Raw genomic sequence first — 18,705 nt, forward strand, 5'->3', positions numbered from 1 at the left:
CCTCACACCTGTAAGAAAGGTAGGGTCAGGTGGTGAGGTCTTCGGTGTATCTCTGTTTAAACATCTGGATGGCTTCTCATTAAAGAAGGGGTAAAATGAACATCTGCATGTTTTAACTGGATTTCCATTTGGATGGAAAAAAGTCCAGATCCCTCATCTGGTCCAAACAACTGGACAGATTGTTAAACTCCCACAGGAGCCAACTCTCTTGTCTGCTGGGAACAAGAGGTGAATCCCTGGGGGAGCCTTGCTTCCCTGCTGAGAGCTGCAGTCACTCTCCAGTGTTTGCCAGCTCCCTCCGTGGAGGGTCCTTAAAACCCAGAGAAGAGGAAGGCCAGTCTGACCTAGGTCCCACAGCCGTGCTCTTCCAGGGTTTTGTGTGAATTGCCCACCAGTATCTGAGCTGTCAGACAGCCCTGCGTTTAACTCTGCCTCTTGCCAGCTGTGTGACCTTGAGAAAGTTACTTAGCCTCTCTGAACTTGTTTTCTCAAGAGTAAAGTATGAATGACAATAGTTTCTGTTTCATGGCATTGTTATGAGGATTACATGAGTTAATGTGCAGGGCCTGGCACAGAGTAAGTGTTCAATAAACGCTCACTGCCTGATGGTCTACTTCTAAAAAGTCCCCCATTGCAAACCCTATGGAGCACAGTTCTCCTCTGACACATGTGGTGACATATTGAGTCAGGATCGACCTGATGGCAACTGGTTTTTATTGTTATTACTGTGCTGTTCCTTATTCCAGATCCTGCCTCCATCCCCTGTCCATTCCCATGAGCCCTGTAGACCTGGTTTCTGCTTTGGGCTCTGCCATCCTACCTGGTGGGGTGTGCTGAAGGCCGAACCTCCACAGCTGACTTGCTCTTACCGCCTTCCCACTGATTATCAGCCAGACTGACAGCAGCCTGTACATTTGCTATGCTTACTGACCACCCCGACCCTCTGTTTTGATTGCCTGCCTGTGTCCCCGTTTGCCACCCCCTGGCAGCCTGAGGTCCACAGCTCTGCAGCCATCAGGACACGGCAGTGAAACCACGTTACTTTCAGGTCTGCACAGGGCGTCTCCTGGATTTGGATGGGGATCCGTTTGGCAGGAGCTGACAATGTCTTTCTGAGCAGTCCAAATTCATTGACTGGACCACATGCTGCCATTTACAAGGACCTAGGCCTTTGTTTTTTTGCCTAAGCTGCAAATGTAGACGCAGCTCGGGCATAGGAGTTTGTGATCAAACAAAAGGACATCTCTGAGGGCTGCAGAAGACAAGGAATAATTCCATAGGTTCTGGAATGGATGGAACAGAGAGAGGCTCTCAGATGGCTGTCTCCGTAGCTGCCAGCACTGTCATTGGCACGACTGAGCCAGGCCTGGCACTCCTGCTGACGGACAGTGAGATGTCAGCTGTTCCTGACAAGCTATAGGATGGCAAGAAAAATAGCCTGTGAGTAAGTCCCCCAGAGCATATAATGATTCTGGCCAAGAACTTCGAGACAGCAAGGCCAAGCCATGGCAACAAACAAGCTGAACACCACAAGACCTTCTGGTGCAAATTCATTTCCTAAGTGAGGGATGGCCAGAGGACAGAGGGGACAGTCACCTCAGCGATTCTTTGAAGCAGGGCTGTTTATTCACAGGAAAATAAGGGATGAGCAAGGCCTGTCTACTGGGGCAAGCAGAGAGCCACAGCAGTGGGATTTGATGACCATGGTACCACTAGGTAAGCAAAACCTGGTGTCTGTTCATGGTGGCTCTGCATGATAATGAAGAGTACATACCATGTATCAACCTGAGTCTGCCACTTCCCAGCTATGTGACCTTGGACAAGTTACCTGACCTTTCAGCCTCAGTTTTCTGATCTATAAAATGGAGGTAATAATACTTTACCTTGTAAGGTTGTTTAAGGATTAAACGAGATATTTGTAAAGCAATTGGCAGTGTATCTGGCATATAGTAAATACTTAAAAAAATAGTGACCACTACTATCATTAGAGCAATTTTCAGCCGAGGGACAGGCAAGCGGTTAGCACTGGGAGCCATAAGGGGCTGCACACACCGCATGGAAGTCCCAGGGTCCAGACAGGTGGTCTGGGTGCCTGCTCCATAATGTTCAGGCTAATGTCCCCCGTCTTCCCCAACACACACACTCAAGGTGGACCAACTAAAGGTCCACGAGTGAAGAGAGGAGGAGCAGTGACTTCAGGAACAAAATAGGAGACTGGGGAATCAATCTTAGAATCAGACAACTAACCCTGGACATTTCCACCTCGGGGAGAGGAGAGTTGAGGTTGCTTGATTTCTTTTTTCTCAAGGCAATTTAAGTGTGGGAAGTAGGGTGGGTTGAACACGCAGTGGAGTGAGCTGGAGGCCCAGCTGTGGGGAGCTGGGGCAGGCAGAGCCCAGGGAGGGGATGCAGGTTGGGGGTGTGGAGGTCCAATGGCTGCTGTTTGAGGGTGGCCAAGGAAACCACCTTCTCCTGCAGCCCCCACCTGACAAATGCACCGGTACATCCAGCCGTGGGGGGAGCTTTCCCTGTTATTAGTACTGGGATCATCGAAAACCTATAACTTGTTTTCAACACTGGGCTGTTCTCTTCAGGCTCTAAGTTTCTTGGGGTCAAAGTCTGTAATGGTTAGTTCTCTTACACATACCTTCACAGCATCCCCTCCCCTCCTCTCCCCTCCCCTCCCTCCCTCCCTCCATCCTTCCCTCCCTCCCTCCCTCCGTCCGTCCATCCATCCCTCCATCCATCTTTCCATCCTTTCATCCATGCCATAATCACTGAGTGCTGCCATATTCTGGGGACGGTTCCAGGAGCTGCCAATATGGGATAAACAAGACAGAAAAAGCTCCTGACCTCAGAGAACTTACATTCTAGCGAGATTCTACGACAGGCCTGGCACACTACAGGTATTATATTTCATTTATTTCTCACAAAAACCCAGAGGGTGGTGCTATTATTCCCATTTTGAGGATGAAGAAACTGGGGCTCAGAAACATTAGGTTATAGTCCAAGTCCACATAGCTCATAGTGACAGAGCAGCAATCTGCACCCTGGGCGACCAGCAGAGAGGGAAAGGGATGTGAGGCCAGGAGTGAGCACATTCCCCCCATTTACTACCACCTGTGTGCTGACGACTCTCAAACAGAACTTGTGCCCAGCTCTGCACTCCGGCTGGCCTTCCTCCCCATCTTACTGACTTACTGTACTTCTCCACCTCAAAGTCCTGGCAACACTTTAGACCCATGTCATATACTCCTCATCTTTGCCATCTAAAGCTACTCTTTTTCTGTGCACCATTTCTTACCCAGTGACTTCACCATCCACCTGTCATTCAATCAGGGACCAGGAGTCAGCCTGGAGTCTTCCCTCTCCCTGCCTTCTCTCCCCATCTATAACCAAAGCCCATTTTATCTCTGAAATGCCTGTGTAATTCATTACCGCTACTCAAATCTTACTGCTGCTACCATCATTCAAGCCTGAGTTATTCAATAGCCTTTGCACTGGTCTTTTTGCTACCAGGTCCTCTCTACTCCACTCATCCATGAAACTACACCATGGACCAGTGGGTCTCAAACTTGAGCATGCATCAGAATCACCTGGAGCCAGGGATGGATTACCTAGTAAGCAAGGCAAGCACAGGCTTACTTGTGCATGCTTACTAATCTATACTGAATTATTTCACACGATTTTTACCACATCTGCTTACTGGGCAATCCATCCCTGTCAAGGATTATAACTTTGAAAAGAGGCTTTGGTTCTGTAGGAAGGTTCTCTGGGGTTGGGAGAGAGACAGATGCCAGCCATACCTAGAAGCAGAATCTTTGAAGTGGTGGAAAATGTGAAATTGTTCACTACAGATGATCTGGTAAGCAAGGTAAGCACCGTGCTTACCTTGCCTATTGGATAATCCACCCCTGCCTGAAGCCCTGACTAAAATGCAAACTGCTGCCCCCTCTCAACCCTGTCCCTAGAGTTTCTCATTCAGCAGGCCTGGATGGGGCTGCAGAATTTGGATTTCTAACAAGTTTCTAAGTGATGGAGATGCTGCTGGTTCAAAGATAGCTTCGAGAACCACTCCTCTAACGCATATTTCTACACTAAAGAGCCAACCATACCAGTCCCCAACCCCAGTGACTCCCCACTATCTTTAAGATATAGTCCAAACTCTTTACTGTATTCTACTATGATCTACGGCCCGATCTAGGCTTGCCTTTTCAGCGTCACCTCAAGCTGCTGACCTCCCTTCAGCCTATGATGTGGCCACATTGCATTATCCATGTTCCTTAAAACATGTCATCTGTGTCAGGCTCCATGTCTTTGTCCGCTCACTTCCCTTTGCCTGGAATTCTTTTCCACTTATCTGGTCCAACTTGAATGTTACTTCCCATAGAGGCATCCCAGTGTGTTAGAATGGCCATGGACTTTGATATCAGCAGGCTTGGGTTTGAATTCCACATCAGTCATTTGTTAGCTGTGCAATCCTGGGTTAGTCTCTCTGTTAAGCTGACGTTATCCTCAACTCCTTCACCAACAACGTGAATAATAATATTTATATTATGAGATCATTGTGTGGACAGGAAATTACACATGACAAATGCCTGGCAAGTAGTAGATACTGAATACATAATAGTTATTATTATTATTATATCTGCTCTACTTCCTGTCTTCTGTGTGTTCCTATAGATTTTTGTAAATGGTTTCATTTTGCATATATCACATGGTATGTGCCATGGATTGAATTGTGTCCCTGAAAAATATGTGTATCAATTTGGCTAGGCCATGATTCTCAGTATTGTATGATTGTCCACCATTTTGTCATCTGATGTGATTTTCTTATGTGTTGTAAATCCTATCTCTATGATGTTAATGAGATGGGATTAGTGGCAGTTATGTTGATGAGGCAGGATTCAATCTACAAAATTAGATTGTGCCTTAAGCCAATCTCTTTTGAGATATAAAAGAGAGAAGCTAGCAGAGAGACATGGGGACCTCATACCACTGAGAAACAAGAGCCAGAAGAATAGCGTGTCCTTTGGGGTCCCTGTGCTGAGAAGCTCCTTGACCAGGGGAAGATTGATGACAAGTACCTCCCTCTAGGGCTGACAGAGAGAGAAAGCCTTCCCCTGAAGTTAACACCCTGAATTTGGACTTGTGGCCTACTAGACTGTGAGAGAATAAATTTCTCTTTGTTAAAGCCATCCACTTGTGGTATTTCTGTTATAGCAGTACTAGATAACTAAGACATTATGGTATCATATTATTTTTATACACAGGGCCTCCTTCCCAGTATAGGGGAAACTGCTGTATGAATTGTAAACAGGTGACCCTCTGTGATGGGTAATTTTATGTGTCAACTTGGATAGGTTTGGTGCCCAGTTGTTTGGTCAAACTCTAGTCTAGATGTTGCTGTGAAAGTATTCTCTTGATACGATGAAGATTTACCATCAATTGACACTAAGTAAAGGAGGTTACCCTTGACAAGGTGGATTGGCCTATTCCAATTAGTTGAAGGCCTTAAGAGCAAAAACTGAGGTTTCCAAAAGAAGAAGGATTCTGCTTCAAGACTGTAATACAGATATCCTGCTGGAGTTTCCAGCCTGTCTGGCCTACAGATTTTGGACTTGTCAGTCCACATAATCATGTGAGCCAATTCCTTAAAATGAATCTTTCTCTCTACATATATATGTATATCATGTGTAGGTCCCTGGGTGGTGCAAATGATTTGCACTGAACTACTATCCTAAAGGTTGGCAGTTCAAACCCACCCAGAGGTGCCACAGAAGAAATGCCTGGTGATCTGTTTCTGTAGATTACAGCCCAGAAAACCCTATGGAGCAGTTCAACTCTGTATCACGTGGGGTTGCCATGAGTTGGAATCAACTTGACGGCAATGGGTTTGGTTTTTTTGGCTTTTATATTGTGTGTGTGTGTGTGTGTGTGTGTGTGTGTGTGTGTGTGTGTCTGTTTTTTGTGTGTATTCTGTTGATTTTGTTTCTCTGGAGAATCCTAATATGGACTCCAGCAGAATTAGTGGGCACATGGCTTACCAAGTTGAAGGCATCTTTGTAGGAAGAAAATCTACAGGTGGATAAGCCGCACACTAGAAAACATGCTTGGTTAGCAGAGTGAGGACTGGAGTTCAGAGTCATTCAGCCTTGTACAATATACAACCTACACAACTATACTTGGAGGTTCTATGTACATAGAATGTGAGCTCCTTGAAAGCAAAAGCTATGTCTTATTCAACCTGAATCCACAATCAATTTTGAATCAATGGATCTAGGGATAGGCAATATTGGCAGAGAACAGGAAGTACGTCAACACGAGTCTCTATGAGTCGGAATCGACTCAATGGCAATGGTTTTTTTTTTTTTAAAAGCCATATTAAGGAGTAGGATCCTTACTCCTGGGGAGTAAGGGGCAAAAGAACTAGGGTTAGCAACATCAGAGACTCTGTCTTAGGGAATAACCAGGAGCTGAATTACTAGAACTGGGTGGCAAGTGAGAACTTGCTTTGAGGAACAAAGCAGAAGCTAAGTCCTTGTATGTTGAACCAGAGCTTTGGAAAGCACTCCTGAACTGAGGCTAGAGCCTGGTGTGTGGTTGAGCCTGCAGGTAAGGGCCTCACCTTTGCCATCATGGGTAGGGAATCAGGACCAGAGTATTCTTAGAAGATATTAAGATACCACTTTCCATAGCTTCTTTCCCCACCCCCTGACCCAAATCAATTCCCTACTGCCTGTCTCATCTAGCATGCCTGGTGGCCCAGTGGTTAAATGCTTGGCTATTAACAGAAGGGTCCTTGGTTCGAACTCACCAAAAGATGTGGCAGTCTGCTTCTGTAAAGATTTCAGCCTTGGAAACCCTATGGAGGCAGTTCTACTCTATCCTACAGGGTTGCTATGGAATCGACTCAAGGGCAGTGGGTTTGGTTTTGTTTGGTTTTTGTCTCCTCTGCTTAACAGCAAGCCAACCTCTTAGAAGGCTTTCAGATGCTTAATTAACACATTTTCATTTCCTTTGCAGACCCCTCACTCCCCTTAATAGCTGGCACTCTGTGGGGAAGGTGGAAATAATTCCCAAGAAGTGAGACTTCTGACAAATTTGCCAGCCTGCTTCTAGACGCCCAAGGGTTTGGAGGAGTTCCCAATCTGAAGTTGCCAAGGTAGCTCTGAGGCAAACTGAACTCCAAGCCGCTTGAGAGTCCCCATCACAGGAATCTAAGGATGTGCAGGCAGAACGCTGAGGTCTTTCCCTGGATCTGCGGCTGCCCTTCTCTGGGCCTCATGTTCCACGATCCCGATCAGGGAACAGGCTTAAGTGTGCTTTATGGGAGATGAGAATTTCACCTACACATCTTCATAGATGAGGTCAATGTCATCGTTTAGCCCTGCCCTGTTTGGTGCTCCCTCGGCAATGTTCTCACACCTCTCACAACCACACTGGAGCAAAGATGTTTTCACATGCCTAGACACCCCCTACGCCATACCATCTAGTCTGTAAGCTTTCAAGTACTGATTTGTCCTTCTACCCCAAACCTCTAGCACACTGCCTGGCATATAATAAGTGTCAAATTAATGTCCGTTGGTTGATTAATCAATTGATAGCATGGTTTTCTAAGCTTTGGGTTGATATAAACCTGCTGAGTGAAGCCCTCTCTAGGTTTTTGCTAGTGGTATTTATCACATGGTGCCTTATCCTATATGAGTCAATGGAACTATTATTAACTCTTTACTGTGTTTCAGGCACTGTGATACGTACATAAGGATGCCAAGATGATAAGATATTGTGCTCACCCTCAAGGAGTTTCCAGTCTTACTTCCACCAACAATCTATCCTAGGGGTCCCTGTTCAGAACTAATTTCCACCTCTTACTCGCCTATTTCAGTATGAGGTAGTTGGTACGTCTAATAGAGTACTTATGCCCTAAGACCTTATTTTAAAATGATTTCTTCTGGCATCTGTCTGCTCTTCTAGCTGGTGAGCTCCTAAAGCAAAGGGGCTTGGTTTCAAATCCTAGCACTTCCATGCATTAGCCTCTCTGGGGCTCTGCTTTCTTGTCTGTAAAGAAGCCGTGGTTATAATAACACAACATCTCAGATAACAGAGTTGAGGAATAATTGACTCTCTTAAATATACACTCAGAGCTGCCTTCTTTATTGCTATTCTCCTGGACCAGCCTATTCCTTCCTATCCATTACTCTAGCAGGGAGATGCGGAGAACAGGAGGACTCGACTATGATCATTCTCTGTTGCAGCCACCAGTTCTCACGAATCCTTGTGGTGTAGTGAGAAGAGCACTGGATTGGGGTCTGCATAGAGTATGAGTCTGGGCTCTGTCTACTTGCTATATGTCTGAGCTTCCATTAATAACTGAGCTGTCTGACCTCCATGTCCTCGTCTGTGGAATGGGGTAATAATCCTTGCCTCATGGCCATTTGAGAATTAAAAGCAATAGCATATGTAGAGCTCCTACACAGAGCCTGGACCTTGTCAGGAGCTACCATCAGTACCCATCCCACCCCCCAACACACTTTTTGGCCCCCTTTCCCATTTGGTGACTCGGCTGTGAACTAGGAAGTTGTTGTTGTTAGCTGATTCCGACTCATGTTGACCCTACATGTGCAGAGTAGAACTGCTCCATAGGGTTTTCAAGGCTGTGACCTTTCAGAAGCAATTCTCAGGCCTTACATCTAAGTCCCCTCTGGGTGAGTCTGAACTGCCAACCTTTTGGTTAGTAGTCTAGCACTTAATCATTTGTGCCACCCAGGGAGCCCCTGAACTAGGAAGAGATGTGAGTAAGTGTCTGGGGCCAAGCAGACACTTCTGATCCTCTACAAAGCTACAGGAAGCCAAGAAGAGGAGAAAATCTAAAAGCCCACGGCAGAGCCCTCCACTGACAGCAGGTCACTGCCAGGTGGGAGTTACCTGGGGCTGTCATTGATTACTGGCTGTGGTTCTCCAGGCCCTGCCGCAACTTTTGGGGGGTGAGCAGCCTCACCCCTGAATGGGAGAGGGGAGGCAATCACAGGAGCGAGACAGGCGAGCCTGGCTTATTGGTGGGGCTGGTATAGTCATCTCAGAAGAAAGGGAGAGTGGCTGCAGTCTTGAATCTGCTTTTATTGGCTTTTTATCAGGTCAGTGAAAGGATTCAAGTGACAGAAAAGAACCTTTAGAAAACTCAAAATGAGACCGAGAGTTGTAAAGGGAGGGACAGATGAGGCAGAGCGAGGCAGTCGGGACTGAGATGCAGTCCAGGGCTCTGGTCCTTTTATTCTCTGTTTGTGAATAATGAACCAGACAAGATGGATTTCCTCCCTTCCCAGGTCTTGGAGGGATGGGAAGGCTGTATGTGGGGATCACTCTTTGGAATGTATCCTTCAAGCCACATTCCAGAAAGGACCTTCCCTGGGTCATAAAGCCCATTCCTCTTTGCCTGAGAGGCACAAGTACCCTAAACCATGCTAAGAATTCCACAGGAAAGGGAACGTCCCCCTACTCAATCAGTCAGAGATTAAATGTTGAAATCCCTACACTGCAGCAACCTTCTCCCGGGCCTCCTCACTGCCAAGGCCTGATTCAGGCTCACCTGGTCCGGCTTGGATCACGGGGTTGCTCTAATGAGGATACTGTATCCGGTCTCTCCACTCCGACTGTCTCCTTCTCCTCGGTCAGAGTAACCTCCAAACCGAAGCCAACTATGTGCTCCCTCTCCTTAAATAAAACACACAAACAAACCACCCTGGCTCTTCAACAGCTCTCCATTAGCCCTCTGGTCATAGTTTAAATACCCAAATCCCAGCAGAACTGGACCCTGCCTACAGCTCTATTCTTGCCCGCTCCTTCCCACGCGCGACTCTAGCCACACAAAACTGTATGTATCATGGCATCCGCAGCACCTGGAATATCCTTTTCTATCAAGACGAATCTTCTCGATCCTCCGCTCAGTCACCATGTCCTCGGGGAACCCTTCTCTGCTCTTGTACCACATCTTGATCATACTTCTACCATGCCTAACTATGCACAAGTCATGTGACTTAGAACAGGTGACTTAACCTCTTTGTGAATCATCTGTAACATGTGGTTACTATGTGGATTAAAAGAGTTATATAGTAAAGTGCTATTGTTATTGCTGTAACTATTATTAATATAATATGTATCATACTGACAGTAATTGCGGGTTTACCTATCTCCTTAAATAGATTCTGAGCTTAAGGGCAATGCCTGGCATCCAAACGGTGCTTGGCCGACAGTGGGCACTTTGTACTGTTTTGATAAATGAATGACTGAATGAATGGATAAAAAACACCTGTTGCCGTTGAGTTGGTTCCAACTCATAGCGACCCTATAGGACAGAGCAGAACTGCCCCATAGAGTTTCCAAGGAGCACTCGGTGGATTTGAACTGCCAACCTTTTGGTTAGCAGCCGTAGCACTTAACCACTATGCAACCAGGATTTCTGAATGAATGGATAGATGGTCGAATTATAATTGAAGCCCATCTCTTCTTGATTCAAGTAAATGCAGAAAACAAGCTGTTATGGATTGAACTGTGTTCCCCAAAAATATGTATCGTAAATTCTAACCTCTATGCCTGTGGTTATAATCCCGTTGGGGAATGGGTTGTCTTCGTTATGTTAATGAGGCAAGATTAGTACAGAGTGCTTAGAGATATAAAAAGGATTAAACGAGCCAGCAGTGCAGAGATGGGGGAAGAGGGATGCCAAACCAGGAGCAGACACTCAGAGACAAGGACCTTCCCCCAGAGCCGACAGAGTAAGAAAGCCTTCCCCTAGAGCCGGCACCCTGAACGCAGACTTCTAGCCTCCTAAACTGTGAGAAAATAAATTTCCGTTTGTTAAAGCCATCCATTTGTGGTATTTCTGTTACAGCAGCATTAGATAACTAAAACACAAGCCTTAATGGGGAAGGGATGATAAACCCCTCCCTGAGCTAGACTGTCAGATGGGGAAAAGAGGTTAGCACTCCATTTTGGCCCCTGGATCTGCCTCTTTATTTTAAAGAAGATGAATAGAATTCTATGACCTATTTGCAGTTAAAATAGTCTCTGGCTTCAAGGTGAAAAGTAATTCCAGGGGACTAGTTGTATTTTTTTAGTTCAGCAAAATGTCTCTGGACAACCTTCCCAGTGGATTGAGGCCACCGCAGCCCACCCTACCAGGTCTCTGGCAGACTCCCTCTACAATCCTTTCTCCCAGGAGCCTGTGATGGGAAATGGAATGAGGCATTTCAGCTTCGTTTACACTTAATTCATCAAAATGTCATTGGTAAGAGCTATTTGATGTCCAAGGCTTATGGGCCTTGAATCTAAGCCTTCCAAAGTCCTCTTCTCTTTGAACAGAAATTTGCCATTTGGCCAACATGGAGGTGAATGCCAACAGGGTACTTGGTTCCCAACTTTGAAGATAGATGGGGCTCTAGTCCTTCCTGAATGTGCTTTCTTTCACCCAGGCTGGGAACAGAAGATGCACAATGTAGTTCCTCTCCTTGCAGGGTACCAGTGCTCAGCACTTAACAGCCGAGAGGGCCTTATACACAGACAGTCAGAGCGGAAAGGGTCTTAGAGGTCATCTGTCCAACTCTCTCACTTTACAGATGGTGTGAATCCATTTATGGACAGAATCAGACTTGGGTACCAAGTTCTGGGCACCTTTCAAACTCTCTGCCTAGAAGGACTTCTCAGATGTTAACGCCAGTCGCGGCTGGAGACAAGGCTATAATTCCAGCAGTGAGAGGCCATGTGACTTGGAGTCAGGTGCTAAGCACCACCCCATCTCTGTCACTTGCTGGCTGTGGGACACTGGGTGAGTCCTTATGCACTTTAAACCCTCAGGTCACTTATCTGTAAGGTGGGGATAATAATACCCACTTCGCAGAGCTACTGGAAAGGATAGAAGAGCTCATGCTTGGGAAAGCACTTTGTAAACATTAAATCACTGCACAAAAGTAAAGCGTTTTTAAGACAATGCCCAGGACAGATACTAGCCTGACTGCAGGGGTTCCCAGTTATTTGCTGTGGGAAGAACTGCTAGTGTCTTTGCAAGGACTCCAAAGCCCCTTTGTGAATGCTCCATTCCCCCATCTTCCATTTTGCCTACGATTTATTGTCACTCCTAACCCAGAAGAGTGGATTCCAATTCATGGCAACCTTATACGACAGAGAAGAACTGCCCCATAGGGTTTCTAAGGTTGTAATCTTTACAGAAGGAGACCTGGTGGTGCAGTGGTTAAAGCACTCAGTGTCTAGCCAAAAGGTTGGCAGTTTGAACCCACCAGTCTCTCCGTGGGAGAAAGATGTGGCAGTCTGCTTCCATAAAGATTACAGCCTTGGAAACCATATACAGTTGCTATGAGTTGAAATTGACTCAACGGCAATAGGTTTGGTTTTTTGGAATCTTTACAGAAGCAAACAGCCACATCCTTCTCCCTTGGAGCAGCTGGCGGGTTTGAATCACCAACCTTTCAGTTAGCAGCTGAGCACTTAACTACTGAGCCACCAGGGCTCCTGTCCATAAGATACTCATGCTCAATTCTGAGCAGCCCCTTACATAAACTATTTCATCTTAAACAACCAACCTCTCAACTCCACAGCCCCCTCTAGCTACAACCCTATATCTTGCTTTTCCATAAAAGCTAAGCATCTAAAGAGCAGTATCCCACAAACCACTATCTCCATCCCCTCTCCTCACTCTCCCTGCTCATGACCAACCACTGCAATCCGATCTCCACCTCAGCCACCCATGAAAGTGCTCCTGCTAGTGACCTCTCTATGGCTGAATCTGATGAATGCTTTTCTGCACTGACTCTACAAGATTTCTCTGGAAAACCTCCTGACCCACTCCTTCAGTTGCCATTACAGGCTCTCCTCTTCCGCCTATCTCTTGAACACATGTTTCTCTCTGGCTCATTCCTTCCCCACTCACCGCTCCAAGTAGCCACCTATTCATTGTTCACTCCCGCATCTCATCTTCAGTCTGGACTCTGGATGTCTAAAAGGCACTCCAAAGCTACCATTTCCAAAGCTAAATTCACTCTCTTTCTTCTTCTCAGACCTGGCTTTCTCCTGATTTTTCCCCTTTGTGACCGTCACCACCATCCACCCAGACGTCCACCTCAGAAACCTGGGAGCGATCCTACTGTTCTCATGTTCCACATCCATTTGGTCCCTGAGTCCTGGTAATCTATCTATTAAATTGTTTGCAACAGATTACTACAAAACTGTACATATAATATGATCTCGTTTTCACAAAACAGAACTTATGTAATATATATATCCATTATAAAAAAAGGAATGACATCAAAATATTAACCAAGGGTATTACTAGATGTTGAAATTATAGGTTGAAATTATTTTTGATTTTTTTAAACTTACATGTATATTTTAAAAGAATATATACCTCTATATAAGAGTCCTTGAGTGGTTAATGTTCTCAGCTGCTAAACAAAAGGTTGGAAGTTCTAGTCCATCCACAGGTACCTCAGAATAAAGGCCTGGTGATCTACTTCTGAAAAATCAGCCATTGAAACCCTCTGGAGCATAGTTCTACTCTGACACACATGGGGTCACGTTGAGTCAGAGTCAACTTGATGGCAAGTGGTACTGGTATATAAAAGAAAATGTAGATGTAGATGTGGTGACCTCTAAGATCCCCCAGCTGGGATATTTGGTAGTGCCAAGGGGGTCTCATAGGGGATGCAGTGCTATTACAGTCTCTGAAATCTTCCTGTGAAACTTGGAGAAGGAGTCATAAAGGATGGCTCCAGGGCTTGGGCTCTTGTAATCCCAGGGAACATCTTGGAAGACATATCAAAGCTTCATATCTGGGCCAAGGTGGGGTCCAGCATCACCCATTCCTGCCCAGGATCAACCCCAGTGGCATTCAGACAGCCATCTGGCTGAAATGCTCTTCCCTTCTCCTTGCCTAGTAACTCATATCCATTCCTCAGACGTCAGCTCAAACATAATTTCCCAAGGGAAGTCTTCCCTGCCCCCCGTCCCTTTAGACTGAATCCTATTCCCCTCTATGTGCTCTCATAGCTCCTTGTACTTGGCCTCCCTTGCACTTAACACATTTAGAAATTATATATTAATGCAATCACTCATTAATATCTGTCTCATTTCACTAGCCTGTAAGATCCATGAGGGCAGTGTCTAGGTTTATTTTATCCCCCATTGTATCTCCAATGTCTACAATAGTTGAAGATATTCAATAAATATTTATTGACTTAAGAGATTAATAGATTGATTGACAGACTGATTAATTAACACTGTGTAGCCAAATGGTGATGAGACCAAAGTAGCAGTGTTTTTGCTTGAAAGACCACCTGGGGTGAATTTTAAGATTCCCTGTCTGATTGCCCACATTGTTCAGTATGGAGTTGCATGTCCTTGAGTCTCAGCCTCCTCTCCTCCTCCTGCCATCCCCTGTCACAGCTCGTTAGGGTGCTAATAACGAGATGGCTGTGCAATGACATCGCCATGCCTGAAGTTAGCCTCCCCATTGCCAGGCAGCCCAAGGGGGTTGAATAAACGGGCTCGAGGTGATGGAGTACATTAGTAAGAAGAGAAGGAAAAGGTCCGGCATTTCAGCTTTCTCTGGTCTAACCACTGAGCAGCATCTCCACAGTGGAATACAAGCAAGAGAATGTTTCAGGAAGGATCTGGGATGGTAGAGAACAGCAGCAAATCTTTTCTGCTGTATCATCCACAGGGCATGCTTGGGTCTCAAAGGCAGCAGAGAGACCCTACAGAAGTCTTCAGTCCCCCCACCCCATCTCTGCTGCGATAACCCTCCAGGGTTTCCTGGGCCTTTAGTGGCCTTCTGCCCATTTGTCATGCCTCAATTTGCAAGCCTCTCTGCGAGGAAGGCCTCACTTCTGATCCAGGTCACTCTGGACACCAGTCACATCAGGCTGCTCACAGTTCCCCAACAAGTCTTGCTGTTTTACCTTGCTGTGCCTTTGCAAATGCTGTCTGTACTGCCAGGCAAACTCCTAGGCACCCTCCCTCCTCACTTCTTAAACAGCTTTCCCATAGCTCTTTTCTATGTAGAACTTCTCACATGTATTGTCAAGGATTACTTCTTTAACACCCCAACTAAATTCATCCTTGAAGACAAAGGTCTTAAAACTGTATCTTGTAGCCTCAGTTTAGTACATATAAAGGGTTAAAATCTTATTAATTCAATAAACGAAGGGAGGGAAGAAAAAAAAAAGAAAGGAAGAGCAAGAGGAAGGGAGGTATGAGGGAGGGAAGACAAATGGAAGGAAAAAAGCAAGAGCTTGGATTTACGCTGTTGCTGAGTCGGAATCGACTCGATGGCATCAGGGTTTTTTTTTCCCCCTTCATGACCTCAATTTCAGCTGAGGTAGGGTGCTGTAGTAGGAAGAACATGGACTTTGGAGTTATACAGACCTGGGTTCAAATCCCAACTCTGTCTTATGGTAACTGTGTGCTTTGGACAAGTGATTTAAGCTCTCTGAGCTTCAGATTGCCCATTTGTAAAATGGGGATAATGGCTAGCTAAAAGGTATGTTTGGAGAGGATTAGAGATAATGTATGTAAAGCACCTTGAGTGGCGGCACATGCTGGAAGCTGCAGGGGAGCTGCAGAAAGGCTCCTTCCCCTTTGGAGAACAAAGAGGGAAAGGGGCGGATTCAAGGTCACATCCAGAACATGCGCTCTCTGTATTGGGTGCCCATCATCTATCCTGACCATAAAAACTCAGTTATGGAAATCTGAACGTGAATTAGTAATGATATAATTAATTTTTACAGATGTTAATAGTGTGTACCAAGAAAATAAGACATTTCCCCCTTGAAGAATGTTGTTATACCCTTGCTTTAACCTGATAGATGACTGACATTCTATGATGCTCACCTGCATTTTAATCACGTCTCCACATTCACCCTGAAAATCTACAGCCTATCTAAGTCCGCCTAGGCTCTGGGTCTGGAAAAAGACATTAGCGACAGCAGAAAATAATACAAGAAGTAACAAAATAACTGTGTCTGTGACCAACTCCTTTGACAGTTGATCCCTTTCCCCGTTATTTATCCGCGTGTCCCTTGACACTACCTCTCAAATGCCAAAGTCAGCCGACGTCGGTTTGCTCAACTCTCCCAGGGCATGCCTCAACTCTGCCAGGGGGTGCTAATGAGCAACAAAATAATTAGAACAAACAAAAGAGGATTTTGGATTATCCAAAAATAGAACCAAACTCACTAGTATGTGATAACTGGGCAAACTCCATTGCTTGTAACAGATGTTAGTCTGGGAGAGCCATGGGGCAGAAATCATGGTTGTCTTATTCACACTCCTACAGAAACACACTCCCTCCTTGCTGCAGCATATCTTTGGTACATCACCTGTACCTATTATGGTGCCTGCTCAATAAAGATTTGTGGAATGAACGAACAAATAAATGAAAAATGTGTGAATGGCAAAACACTAGCAAACTGAATTCAATAGCATATTAAAAGAATTACACTCCATGATCAAGTGGGATTTATTCCAGGGAAGCAAGGGTGGTTGAACGTAAGAAAATCCATCACTGTAATACATTGCATTAACAGAACTAAGGGAAAAAACACATGATCATTTCATTTGATACAAAAAAGGCATTTGACAAAATCCAGCATTCTTTTATGATAAAAAAAAATCACTCCAAAAACTAAAAATAGAAGGGAATTTCCTCAACATGATAAAGCACATTTATGAAAAACCCACACAGCTAACCTCATGCTCAATGGTGAAAGACTGAATGCTTTCCCTCTAAGATCAGGAACAAGACAAGGATGTTTGCTTTTACCACTGCTATTCAACATTGTACTGGAAGTTCTAGCCAGAGCAGTTAGGCAAGAAAAAGAAATAAAAGGCATCCAAGTTGGAAAGAATTAAAACTATCTCTATTCACAGATAACATGATCCTACATATATAGAAAATCCCAAATAATTCACACAAAAAAGGCACTAGAGCTAAAAAATTCATCAAAGTTGCAGGGAACATCAACACACAAAAATCAGTTGTGTTTCTATACACTAGCAATAAACAATCTGCAAAGAAAATTAAGAAAACAATTTCATTTAAAATAGCATCTAAAAGTATAAAATACCTACAAATAAGTTTAACCAAGGAACCAAAGGACTTGCATACTGAAAACTACAAAACATTGCTGAATGAAATTAAAGATGACCTAAACAAATGTAAAGACATCCCATGTTCATGGATTGTCAGACTTAAAATTGCTAAAATGTCAATAGTACCCAAAACGAGCTACAGATTCAATTCAATTCCTATCAAACTTTCAACGGTCTTTTTTTTGGAAAAAAATAGAAAAGCTGATCCTCAAAGTCATGTGGAATTGTAAGGGGCCCCAATAACCAAAACAATCTTGAAAAAACAAGAGCAAAGCTGGATGACTCACATTTACTGATACCAAAACTTATTACAAAGCTACAGTGTGGTACTGGCATAAGGATAGACATATAGACCAATGGAATAGAAATGAGAGTCCAGAAATAAACACATACATCTAAGGCCAACTAATTTTTGACAAGGTTTCCAAGTCCTTTCAGTGAGGAAAGAATAGTGTCCTCAATAAATGGTACTGAGACAACTGGATTTCCACACGCAAAAGAATGAAGTTGGGCCCCTATCTCACACCATATATGAAAATAAACTTGAAATAGATCCATGACCTAAATGTAAGAGCTAAAACTATACAACTCTTATAAGAAAACATAGGGCAAACTTCGTGTTCTTGGTGTTGGCAATGGATTCTTACATACAACACCAAAAGCACCAGCACCAAAACATAAAAATAGATAAAGTGGACTTCACCGAAAATAAAAACTTTTGTGCATCAAAGGACACTATTAAGAGAGTGAAAAGACAACTCACAAAATGGAAGAAAATATTTGCCAGTCATGTAGCTGATAAAGGATTGTATCCAGAATATATAATGAACTCCTACAACTCAATAACCAAAAGACAACCCAATTTGAAAATGGGTAAGAGACTTGAATAAACATTTCTCCCAAGAAGATATACAAATGGTCAATAATCGCATGAAAAGATGTTCAACATCATTAATCATCAGGGAAATGCTAATCAAAGACACAATGAGATACCACTTCACACCTGCTGGGATGGTTATTACTTTAAAAATTGGAAAATAACAAGCACTGGCAAGGATGTGGAGAAATCAGAACCCTCGTGCATTGTTGGTGGGAATGTAAAATAGTGCAGCTGCTGTGGAAAACAGTTTGGTGGTTCCTCAAAAAGTTAAACATAGAATTACCAAATGAGCCAGCAATTCCACTTCTAGGTATAGATTCAAAAGAACTGAAAGCAGGGACTCAAACAATTATGTGTACACCAATGGTCATAGAAGCATTATTCACAGTAGTCAAAAAGTGGAAACAATCCAAGTGTCCATCAACAGATGAATGGATAAATAAAATGTGGCATATACCTAAAATTGAATATTATTCAGTCACAAAAGGAATGAAGTTCTAATATATGCTACAACACAGATGATCCTTTAAAACATTATGCTAAGTGAAATAAGTCAGACATAAAAGGATAAATATTGTATGATTCCACTTACATGAAATATCTAGAATATACAACTTCATAGAGAAAGAAGATAGATTAGAGGTTACAGGGTTGGGAGGAGGGGA

At 44.2% G+C, this 18,705-nt stretch overlaps 1 protein-coding gene across 1 annotated transcript in view; it reads right to left on the reverse strand.

Annotated features, from left to right (window-relative positions):
* GRIK4 (glutamate ionotropic receptor kainate type subunit 4) overlaps window positions 1-18,705 on the reverse strand; it is a 422,106-nt gene that overhangs the window by 57,876 nt on the left and 345,525 nt on the right. The window lies entirely within an intron of this gene.

Source organism: Trichechus manatus, unplaced genomic scaffold, assembly GCF_000243295.1.
Source record: "Trichechus manatus latirostris isolate Lorelei unplaced genomic scaffold, TriManLat1.0 scaffold00143, whole genome shotgun sequence".
Lineage (NCBI taxonomy): Eukaryota > Metazoa > Chordata > Mammalia > Sirenia > Trichechidae > Trichechus > Trichechus manatus.